The sequence below is a fragment of the Lissotriton helveticus genome, chromosome 4_1 (genome assembly GCF_964261635.1).
Source record: "Lissotriton helveticus chromosome 4_1, aLisHel1.1, whole genome shotgun sequence".
Classification (NCBI taxonomy): domain Eukaryota; kingdom Metazoa; phylum Chordata; class Amphibia; order Caudata; family Salamandridae; genus Lissotriton; species Lissotriton helveticus.
The window spans coordinates 713,001,823-713,014,562 of NC_136063.1; positions in this window are offsets into that span (position 1 = coordinate 713,001,823).

Genomic DNA, 12,740 nt, shown 5'->3' on the forward strand with positions numbered 1-12,740 from the left:
ACTTCGATTGTATGCTTTCTTCCCCCTTTTTTTCCACAGAATAGACTGTTGAACATTATTCATGTTAAAGTTTGGTTGGATATTCAGTTAGTCACTTTGTCCCCACATGACACACACCATGTGGTTCTGCGTCTTGCGTCGCTGCATTATTACTGTTATGATAAGTACAAACAGCAGCTCACCACCACACAGATCTCTTAGATCACACTCACTATGCATTATATGTCACACTCTAGTTTTTACCGCGTCATAGAATCACCTTCTGCCCATCTTTCTGCACCATCTTTGGGTCTACACTTCTTAATGATTGTTCTGGTAGTCCTTTTCTCCTTCCCATCACATCCCCTCACACTGGCCATCACTTTACCTTCTTCCACGTACCCATCCCTCCTCACTCCCATATCACCACAAAAAAAGATTTTCTGACTTTACTTTATCTCCCCAGCCCTGAAGAGTCACGGGTCTACCCCGTTTTTGACGAAACACGTGTCGGCTGGTTTTCATGTAAAAACAAACACTGTCAATGGATAAAATAAATAAGGAAAGAAACAACTAAAGTGAAGTCTGATCTTATCCTTCCATCAAAAGATACACAACCAACCGTTGAACATACTTAGGTTGTGTGCGCTTGACCTTGCATACAAAAAATATATTTTTATTCATTTTATACAGACCAAAGATCAGCAGACAATGAGTCAGTGCGATCGTAGCCATTGCGTGCAAGACAATAACATAAGTCACATTCCGGTACCTAATATTACACATAGATCTAATATCGCATTGACGAAAACATGTATAAATATATCAAAGTAATAGCATTGTCTCAGCTGTGTAAGGAAAGAATAGGGGAAAAAAATTATGAAATCAAACTTCACATTGAATCAGTCAAAAAGCAACCAAGCCCATAATTGCCATCTTCATCTGTCAGTTTCTCCCAATTATTTAGACAATGTGTCATAGCAGCATTAAAGGAGAACGAAGAATCAGAAAGGCCCTACCACAAATCTCAGGATCTCGATCACTGGGGTATAACAATGTATTCAGTTTGGCAATATAGTCTAACCATTGCTCCATAAGGTTGCACTTCCCATCCCTGTCCCGGGTATCAGTTGTAATAAAAAGATCCGCTGATACCCAGCAAACAGCCTGTTGCACTTTTACATTATTCCTACAGTTTATGAATAATAGCTAATGTGCAACGCCATCGTGACTCCTGCTCATCTGCCCACTTGTGTATAACTTTGCCTGAATCCATTTGTATCTATCATGGGACTCTAGAATGAGTAGTCATTGCTAGACAGCCAATATAGTCCACAGTTTGTCTTCTAAAACTCCTCTTCCGAAATGCCCCACAGTTTCTTCTGGAAGGGCAACTTTCTGTTTTCTTTTCAGGTTGGACACTCCTTGACTGCTTGTTTCATTTTTTTCTGTGGGCACTGGGATTGTTCGTTGCTGTGTTGTGGGATTTGTGGTTGCTATGCAGGTTTTCTGATGTCACATGGGACCAGTTCTGTGTTGCAGTTTGCAGTTCTCTGTTCGCTTGCGCTGGTTGGGATTTTTGATTTGGTCTTCTCCTTTGTTGGAATTTGGAGGCAAGTTAGGTGTTGGATAGGAAACGGTCATCCACATTACTCATGAACACTTGATATTCCTGCCCTTTCTTACACATCTCTTGTCAGATCTGCTTGCCTCCCTAGATGGTTGCTTTTTTGATAGTACATCTGTCTTGCCAAGTAGGGTCCCTGCTTATAAGTCCATGATTAGATGCCCAAAAGTAATTTCTCTTGTGAGAGCTTGTGCAATCATGGTTACCATACCCTGTTGCTCACCAAAGTGTATGAATCAATTTATCCTGTACTCTTTGTCATCTTTTAAGTAATGGCTTGAAATGGTGTGATGCACCATTGTCTTTTGTCCAGGAGATACTTGGGAGGGCCATCCTGAAATGAAGCTATTAGCTTCTTTTCTTCTGGAAGCTGTAAACAGTGGACAATGTTGAAGAGATAGGGCTGTAGCCTGGACGCACCAGCACAGCCCAACGTTGTGCTCTGCTGCACATATGATTTCCATCTTATCATGTGCTTTTCCTACTTTCACGCCTACACCTCCTTCCACCAGAGCCAAACTGGCCATAGCGGGCACCGGGAATTTCGCTGGTAGACCGCTAGGGTGAGGGCCGGTTGGGGCCCTGGGGGGCCGTTTTGTTACCGGGGGTTGGCAATATCGGCTCCCTGTAACAAAATCGTCCAAAACCGGCAGTCACAAACTGCTCGGCTGCACTCCTCCCCACCCCAGGGTGGGCAGCTGAGCAGTTTGCCAGCGCTGGTTTCTTCCACTTAAAATTAGCAAGTGAAATTCTCCCCTTAAAGACACTGATCTGCTGCCTACACTTCCCTCATTTTTATCAGAGCCCACTTTGCTATGCCAGCTCTTTTTTCCAAATGGGTATAATTGTAAATATACGGTGTCAGCCTGCTGCACAAAAATGCCTTGAGCACTAGCTGATTTTACTACTTCTGCCACAGGCTTCAAACCACCATAATATCTTCTATAACTGTCCCTACTCAAAGAGGTTACACTGTGTGATTTGACCTAGAGTTAGATACTGCTCTATTGCATCCTTATTTCCCACAATTGTTTCCTGTTGCAATGGGCTCCATTCAAAGAAAAACAATTTCCTAGTGACATTGTAAAGAGATTTTAGTTTCACCCCCGAATATGAAATATTTAATCTCCAACCCAACAACATTCATAAACCTCTTCGGCGTCTGTACTGAAAAGTTTTAATTCCTGAATACACTCCATCAATCATTGAAGGTCAGTTTTATGACTGGTTTTGTTCACATAGTATCTCGAAGTTTCACTTCTTGGGAGTTTGTGTACTTTCTTGGCGTTGATAATTCATACCCTCAAAGTTGAATACATTGTCATCCAGTTGCTGCTGAAGCCATTGGTTTTGGCTCTAAGTGGAACAAAGACGAATTTTATCGGCACTTTATCGCAGCAAAGTGGCAATAAATGTATGGCCCCATTCACAAGCTGGTGCTAACAGCCGATATCACCAATTTACCTGCGAAAGCAGGCGCAAAAAACATTGCCACAGATGACATCGACAACTATTGCTAATGAGATACAGAGTAGGCGTTCCGTGCAAAAAGTCGCCACAACACCACTTCCCAACATTCACAAACGACCAGCCAGATTGGCGATGAGAACCCAAAACAGGCGATAAGGCGGGCTAGCAGCAGGAATTAACACCTGCTCTGACCTGGTGTAAAGTCGGACGACAACCAGCACCAGAAAAGGGAGCCAAGGCCAGAGCCACACCTGAAGATCAACAGATGCCCGGACCCCTCCCGCCCCCTCCCCGGACCACCACAGAGGCAGCGCAGTCATAGACAGCGGACTTTCAGAAAACGCACCAACCTCACAGACCTAACACCAGAGAATGTCATTGCCCACTACAGGCTCAAAATGACCATCCTCCACATCCTGACCATCATTGCCCACAGGCTGATGGTACAAACACAGCTGACAACCAACATCCCACCCAAGACAAAGCTGCTGGCCGTGCTGCACTTGTTGGCCTCTAGTACCTTCCACCAACAACCGCCAGAGTCGGAGGAGTCTCACAGCCAGCCCAATCCAAATGTGAATGTGAATGTGTGTATACTTGTAAAGCGCACTGCCGCCCCATCTCGGGGCATCCTGGCGCTGTATACCGCTGTGGAACCCATCCTGGCTTTCCCTGTGAGGTGCCCCCACCAGGGCACCCCCAAGGTGAAGCCAGGCATCTCAGCGTTGTGGGGGCCGTTGTGGAGATTAAGCAAGCTATTGCCCAGAGTTGCAGAGTGGGACCCATGATTAGAGTAGGCACCGAGGCGAGAATTATTGAGTCCGTAGACATTGAGCCCAAGACTCCACCAACGTCGTCGCCAGCTACACAGGCAATGTGCATGATTCCTACATCTACCGACAGTCCATCATCAACCAGCACTACCAGGATGGCACCCATGGAAATGCACTTCTCGTTGGCAAGTACCAAATGAACACACCACACACCTCAACTCTCCAATCATGCAATTCACAACACTGGGAATACACATGTTACAAACTCACATACAACATGCCAAACAACATGCCCACCCACCAGACACAACAGCAAAACTTACTGTGGGAACCTGGGCCAGTCAGGTACATAAGCCATCAATGGCATGGCACTTTAGCCACACAATAGCAGACTGTGGGGAGAGATGGGAACCAGGCATGTGCGAAGGAGGCAAGTGACCCATGAATGAGAATGTACACAATGCCACGTGTGGCGTGGATGTGATGTCCAGACTGTAGTATGCAGACTACACACATATCCATGTAGACACACACACCGCTGGTGTATGGAGTGTAGTGGACAGTGGACGCAACCATGTCACCCCAGCCAGTGGGGAAGATCGCGAAAATGTAGCTTGTTACGTAAGCGTGAGCAGAGTGGGCTGGCCCAGCGTACGCCGGTCCAGCGTAGGGGTGTGAATAAAAAGCACGTAGCTCTGGGCATGGTTCTCTTTCGGAATGCCTAATGTCTCTGCCAGGTCGGCGCCTCTCACCCCGCCACGAAGCCTTCACCGTGAGCGGTGTTGCCTGCGAACCTGTGCGCCTGCTGCATCCCAGACCGCTGGTTCCCAGACCAGTCTTGCCCGCCCCTGTGCACCCAGGCCTCACTGCTCACCTGCTGACACCGCCATGTGTCAAAGAGGGCCCACCAGATGCCGGTGCAAGCTCCAAGCTCCAAGCCTGAGGTCCACGACCTTGGTAGCCTGCTCAGACCATCACATCCTCCTCGAGCAAGGCCAGCAGTTCTCCGTTCTTGTTGACGTACTCCACCGGCATACACAGGGGACAAGTAGGTCACACATTTGGTCTTGATTACACTATGGCAGAGTAAAATTTTTATGGCAGAGTTTATTACACTATACTCCCTTCGATGTGGTGCCACCAAGTCTGTGTATAGCATCCCAACCACATGTGTATGTGGGCCCCCGCGGACTACTGCCCTCGGCCCACACTGCGCTCGAGTAGGTCACATATTTGGAATCGAGTCTTGATTTCTTCATGGCAGAGTTCATATCATTGCACGCAAGGAGAGGTGTAAGAGGAAGACGCGTTTCCGTCAGGAGGAAAAAAGGATCATCGTTACGGAGGTAATCGAACACTGCCAACAACTGCCATGGTGTCACTAACTCTGTGCATCGCGAGCCAATGACACGTGGCTATGGGCCCCTGCTGACCGCTGCCTCCGGCCTACACTGCGGTCGAGTAGGTCACATATTTGGGACTGAGTCTTGATTTATTCATGGCAGAGCTCATATCATTGTCCCGGCCTCATCGCAGACTGCATTCCCTCTCAGCCCCGGTGCCGCTAAGTCTGTTTCCTGACATTCACGGACACTCTCTGGTTGAACTTTGGTGGCGTCTGAGTCAATGGACTGGGGGTTGTCTTCATCCTCATGTAGCTGATACCGACTTGGTGGTAAAAACAAGGCTGTAGCATTCCACTCCTCAATTTGCTGCTTTCGGATGGCTTCTGCCCTCTGCATCATGCCCTGTAGGACACCTTCCACTGTCTCCCACAACCCTCCGCCACATTCACCTTCACCTTCAACATCGACGAGGACCCGCTCAGTCCGCGTGGCCCCACATCAGTGCAGCGCAAGTCACCATCCTGTGACGGTGTGCCTGTGCCAGCCATAGTGCATCCTGGGCCACTAACTCTGTGCAGCTCAAGTCAGGTACCCTATCTGATGAGATATTGGATGGCCTCTGGGTCGATGGCCTTGGGGTCATGAACTCCATGTGTCTGTGGCCCTGTGCTGTCCGCTGCCTCTGGCCTCAACTGCAGCCCACCAGGGCTCATACATCAAATCGAGTCCTGACCGGCCCAGATGTCGCATCACCACAGGAGGCACACGCCACCACCGCCAGGACCACCTCCAAATGCCAATTGCTAGAATTGAAACAATCGTACTGGCAGACTAACGGAGTTGCTCACACCTGTCGTGGATGCCATCATCCGCCTGATACCCTGCTCAGCACTCCAGGTGCTACTAACTCAGTGCACCACAACTCATGGACCATTTCTGATTGAGTTTTGTGCTGTGGAGAGCTCAAGCAGCAATTTCACTTCAGGCAGTGTGGGAGACCTGGCACGATGATGAGGAAGATAGAATAGAAAGGAATAGAAGTGACATTTATAGAGCGCATGGCTACCCATGGGCATCCCAGCGCTAAAATGACAGAAGCTTTTTGAGATCTATCTAGGGAAGAGCCAGGTTTTCAACAGCTTGCGAAAGGTCATATGGTTAGTTTCTTTCCGCAGCTGAAAAGGAAGAGAGTTCCAAAGACTGGAGACAAGACAGAGCTAATGGTACTGGGTAACTCCCCACAGAAATCCATCGATTCCTTGTGGCCACCAGCACTGGGCCCGGCACCCCTAGCCAAGAACACCGTGAAGAGCCTAGGAATTTGGTTAGATAATACACTGACACTCAGCTACCAGGCAACTAAATTATCTGCCACCTGCATGGGCATCCTAAGACTCATCCGGAAAATCCTGCCGCTCCTCCCATTTAAGGCTAGACAGATCATGACCCAGGGACTAATCCTCTCCAGGCTGGATTTTGGGAATACCCTCTATCTCGGTGTCCCCCAATCAACCCTGAAAAAACTCCAGGTTATCCAAAACTGCGCTGCCCGTACTCTACTGCGCATCCCCCACCGCCAATCAGTGAGATCTGAACTAAAAGACCTCCACTGGCTGCCAGTGAGGGAAAGAATCGATTTTAAAAGCATGTGTATTGCCCACCGCGCCTACTGGAGGAAAGGAGCAATCCTGAATCACACCTTGATCACCCCATACCATCCCAACAGACAGCTTAGGGCGGCCCATACCTTCCAAGTCATCACTCCCAGGATCAAAAGAGAAAGGAGTGGAGGCAGAATGTTTTCAGTAAACGCGTCAAAGCTCTGGAACTCCCTCCCAATCTCTATCCGGTCAGAACCCAACATTCTGCCTTTCCGGAAAAAACTAAAAACCTTTCTTTTCAGTAGATAACTCAACCCGGCCTCTCACACCCGTCTTTCGTTAAGCGCTAGGACGCCTGCGGGTAGCTATCGCGCTATATAAAAACTAAATCCAATCCAATCCAAAGCTTGGCGGCATTATAAGAGAAAAGCCGACCTCCGCTTCTGGCTCTTTTGATCCTTGGGACAAAGGCCAGGTGCAGTTCACCCGATCGTAAAGGCCTATTAGGACGATATCATTTGACTAAAGGGGAGATGATCTTGGGTCCCTTCCCTCCAAGCAATCTGTTGGTGATGCAGAGAGCTTTGAAGTAGACTCTCTCCCGAATGGGCAACCAATGTAAAGCTTTCATGGATGGCTTGGCTGACTGCTAATATGGCATACCCATAAGGGTTCTTGCTGCACAGTTCTGAATCATTTGAAGCTTGAAAAGTACTGCCTCTGGGGTACCCAAATAGAGTGCATTGGTGAAGTCCAAGCGAGATAAAATAAGCGCTTGCACTACAGTTTTCCTAGCTTGAAAAGGAAGTAGAGGAAGTACTTTACGTAGCATTTTGAGCATGCCAAAACAGGCAGCAACTACCTTCCTGGCTTGGACTTTAAGTGTGAAATCTGAGTCCACCCAGAAGCTCAAACTCTTTATATTTGATTTGGGAACGGGTGCTGATCTCATTATGGTCGGCCACAAGTCAATTGGTCTGAATAGCAATGGGTTACCAAGAATCATAAGCTCTGTCTTGTCCCCGTTCAATTCACGATAGGAATAGTTCATCCATTTAGCCACTTCTTCAAGGCAGGTATGGAGGCAAGGTGTAGATGAATCAAGATCGTTGAGTGACACCACTAGTTGTGTATCATCAGCGTATGTTACGATGTTTACTCCATGAGGCTGTATGATCTCTGCCAGTGGTGCCATATAGGCGTTGAAAAGCGTTGGGCTTAAAGAAGAGCCCTGTGGAACTCCACACAAAAGGGCCCAGGGCTTAGAGATGGTTTCGCCCTCAAATACCTGAAAGGGTCGCCCCTCCAGGAAAGACGTCAGCCAAATTAATGCTGTTCCAGACACACCCAAGTTTCTAAGATGGTCAATCAGGATAAGGTGGTTTATCGTATCAAAGGCCGCACTCAAGCCCAGAAGAATCACGGCAGATGATCCTACAGAGTCGAGAATTTTCCTTGATTCTTCTAGGACAGCTTAAAGTGCTGTCTCTGTGCCATGATCAGGGCGGTATCCTGTTTGGGTTGGGTGGAGGAGATGGTTGGATTCTAAGTAGACAGAGAGTGTAATATTTACGTATTTCTCCAAAATTTTGCTGATTCCCGGAAGGAGTGAAATCGGACGATAGTTGGCCAAACAATCAGGGTCTAAATTGGGTTTCTTCAAAAGGGCTCTCACCATGGCTTTCTTCCAGGAAGGGGGGGATCACTCCGGATGAGATGGAAGAATTACCAAGTCTAGAATGACCGGGCGAACTGTCTCTGTTGCTTGTTTAAGAATCCTAAGTGGGGTGGGGTCATTAGGCGAACCGCTTTTTACTCTGTCGGCGGTTGCTAACAGACAGTTATAATCCATTATAGGAAAGGCTGTTAAACACGTTTCCGTATCCTCTGTATAAGACTTGTCATAACAGACAGGATTAAGGTCTTCAATGGGAGAGAAGGATCCATAGATATTCTTGATTTTAATGTGAAAAAATTCCGCCATTTCATTGCAACGTAGGTCTGAGATGGCAGTAAGATCAGGGAGAGAGGGAACATTTGTCAATTTTTTGACAATTTGAAAAGTTTCATGGGAGGAATTAGCTGAAGAAGCTATGATCTTCTCATAATAGATAGTTTGAGTATTTCTAATTTCAGTTTTATATGTTTTGATAGCATTCTTATATTCATGCTTCTTGTCTGGAGAAACATTCTTTCTCCAACCTCTCTCTGTCTTTTTACACATTCATTTAAATTCTCGGAGCTTTGTGGTATACCAAGCAGCTTTATTGGGTCCTTTATGCAGCTTAATAGTTGTTTTAGGGAGGACCGAATCTAAGGAATTATTGATCCAATTGCCGAAATTCTCATTGGCCACTATTGGATCGGGGTCAAATGCAGGCGTGGATCTATACAAGGTTAATAACCAGGTATCTAAAGGAAGTTTAGACCAGCAGCGGGACTTAGTTTGAACTAGTCGAGTTGGGGGAGTTATTTGAGTGGGAGACCAAGAAAAGGGAATGAGGGAGTGATCCGACCAGGGGATAGGTATTGGCCCATGGCAGGAAAGCTACTTCAGTCCTGAGAAAATAGGGTCTAGTAAATGTCCTTTTAGATGAGTTGCTGACGGTACTTTCTGGGTGAGCTGTAAAGCTGCGAGATCTGAGATCAATTCAGTTGCATGTTTGGAGGTTATATCATCAAAATGAATAATAAAATCTCCAAGAATGAGAAAATTAGAGGTGGAACTTGCTAATTTGGTGACCAAATCTATAAGTGAGTTACCAAATTGGCCTATGGCCTATGGCCGATGGCCCGTGGGATGGTAGAGCAAGATCCCTGAAAGGGTTAATGTGGATGTAAAACCAATTGAAAAGTGAAAGTTTTCACAGTTTAAAAGAGGGTTCCCCAAAATTCTGAAAATGAGATGGTTCTTTAAAATAATAGCAATTCCGCCCCATGTACCATTAGTTCAGTCTAACCTCTGTATTATATAGCCGGGAGGAAGAGCTTGAACTATATCGGAGTCAGCGGCTATGTTTAGCCAAGTTTCCGTAAGGAACAGAACCTCCGGGCTTTCCTCCATAAGAAGTAATAATATTTCCTCAGCATGTTTTGGTAGGGAGCGACAGTTTAATAGAAATAACTTAAAAACTTGGTGCGGTTCAGCTCCAGATTAGTAGAGCTAGGATCCTGAAAATTATAATGACAGTACTCACATTTATAACTCCAACAATCAGGGGCGATAGAGTGATGACAAACTTGATCTAGAGTTAAGTTCAGAGTTTTAAGTTGATTCGAGCTATACCGGCGTTTTTCTGATGGAAAAAGGGCAGGGGTTCCGGCCCCTGGTCGCGGCTGGGTGCGGACGGGAGCAGACGGGCTTGCCTTTGGGGCGCCTTCGGCGCGCCCGCTGCGCGCGGTCGCGTCATTGGGCTTAATATAACCCTGTTAAGCTCAGCAAATAGAACGCTGACTTCTAAAATGGTGGCCAGTAATGTGGACAGAAAGTTTCCCCCCGTCAATTCCTCACACAGTGCAAAAGGCAATTCGTGCAACAGTGCAGTAGCTAGCAGGTAAATATTAAAGGTGGCTTTTAAAATTCTGTAATAAAGCTTTCTAAAAACAATTCTGTTGAAAATGTCGATCTTTTTCCCGAAAATGCTGCATTCGCACAGAGATTACTCAAGCAGCTTCTATCACGCTGCATGGTCGCGTCATTGGGCTTAATATAGCCTTGTTAAGCTCAGCAACTAGAACGCTGACTTCTAAAATGGCGGCCAGTAATGTGGACAGAAAGTTTTCCCCCGTCAATTCTCCACACAGTGCGAAAAGCAATTTGTGCAATAGTGCAGTAGCTAGCAGGTAAATATTAAAGGTGGCTTTTGAAATTCTGTAATAAAGTTTTCTAAAAACAATTCTGTTAAAAATTTCGGTCTTTTTCTGTACTCGCGCAGAGATTACTCAAGCAGCTTCTATCACGCTGCGCGGTCGCGTCATTGGGCTTAATATAGCCCTGTTAAGCTCAGCAACTAGAACGCTGACTTCTAAAATGGCGGCCAGTAATGTGGACAGAAAGTTTCCCCCCATCAATTCCCCACACAGTGCAAAAAGCAATTCGTGCAACAGTGCAGTAGCTAGCAGGTAAATATTAAAGGTGGCTCTTAAAATTCTGTAATAAAGCTTTCCAAAACAATTCTGTTAAAAATTTCGATCTTTTTCCAGAAAACGCTGCACTCGCGCAGAGATTACTCAAGCAGCTTCTATCATCATGATGATGCAAGTGTAACACCCCCCACTGCAGCTGAATCAGTAATATCGCGAAAGGACACAATTCTAGACCATTTGTTTACATGAGCACGCTCAGCTCTAGTGCACCAACCTCAGTGCACTGCAACTCACGGACACTTCTGTTTGCATATTGGGTGACTTCTGTACTTGCTCTGGCTACCACCATGATGCTCCGCCGTTGTCTCGGTAATGCTGATGTTTTCTGTTTCTGTTTTAATAGTGTTCACTGGTCAAAGTGTTGCCGGCACCAACCACTCTGTGAGGGCTGGCTTACACTCACCCCACACACATACAGCACAGGCCTCACTGTACATGTGATACTGCCAATAAAGGGGCCTGGCGCACGTGCCCGTAGCCAGTTCCACAAACTGTCTGCGTGTGTCTCTGTGGTCATAATGTATGCATGAGGACCCCGGGCCCTACAACATTACATTGTGCTGTGTACAGCGGACGCAACCATGTCACTGCAGGCAGCAGGTAAGACCTGGGACATGTAGCTTTGTCGTCACCAACTCAATATGTAAGAGGAGTAGACTGGGCCATCGTACGCAGGTCCAGCGTGGGTGTGTGAATGATTATTCCGGGGCTCTGGGCGTGGTTCAGTACAGGAAATGTGCAAATGCATGTGACTCTGTCGCAGTGTGGGTCTCCTTTGTGGGGTGTAGGTGGTCCCTGATGAGACTTAGACACCCATGTATGTGATCTAGTTCGGCTTCCATGAGGTCGAACCCCACCCACACCTGTTCGGCCACCTCCTTTTGGCATTCTAACACCTGGCTTTGGAATGCGATGTGTGCCTCGGTGAAGTGTTGGGAGCCAACCATGGTGGCGGGTGCTTCCAATTGTGTAATTTGTGCAAGGGCTGGGGTCTCCTCTATGTAGCTTGGCTGCCCTGCTCCTGGGGGTGGGTTGCATAAGATGTCCATGAGCTGTTGTGGGGCGTCGGTGTCGAAGGTGTGGTGGTCCTCTACAGCAAAAACTGATGAGTTGTCTGGTCTGCACAATGTGAAGGGGAGATGCATGTTTACATTGTATCAACATGTATGTTGGTGCATTGTTCTTGTTTACATGCAGACTGCATGACAATGTATATTGTGACTGTTTGGGAGGTGTTGAATATTTGGTGCGGTACAGTGGACATTTGGACTACATGACGGATGTGAGGTTGTACACGTACATTTCCATCTCACAGTTTCCTGCTATGTTAGATGTAATTGGCCTGTCTCTACCCCTGAGCGGACCCAGTTGTGTCCTCTGTTCTGCAGTGTCGTTGTTGCACTTTGTACCACATTGTCGACCGATGTGCTGTTATTGCTATGTGTGTGCTGGAGTGTGCCACGGGGATCAGGGACATGATCCTGTGTCATTTTGGGTGTGCAGTGTGCTACACATCAATGTGCATGTGTGCCATTGTGTCCATCTTCCCCCGTCCCCCCAGTCCCTGGACGTTACTCACCCTGTTGATATTGTGTCAGGTCCTATTGAGCTGTGTCTGTACTCCCAACTACCTGCACCGTCTCCACACTGATGACCGTGGCCTCCATTTCCTCCAGCTCCGCTTGTGGCGCAGGACTCCCACCTCCTGTTGCCGTTGCTGCCTTCCTGTTGGCAGCGGGTTTGTGCTTGGTTTGGATTTTCACATCATGCCAGCGGCTCTTGACCTCCTCCATTGACC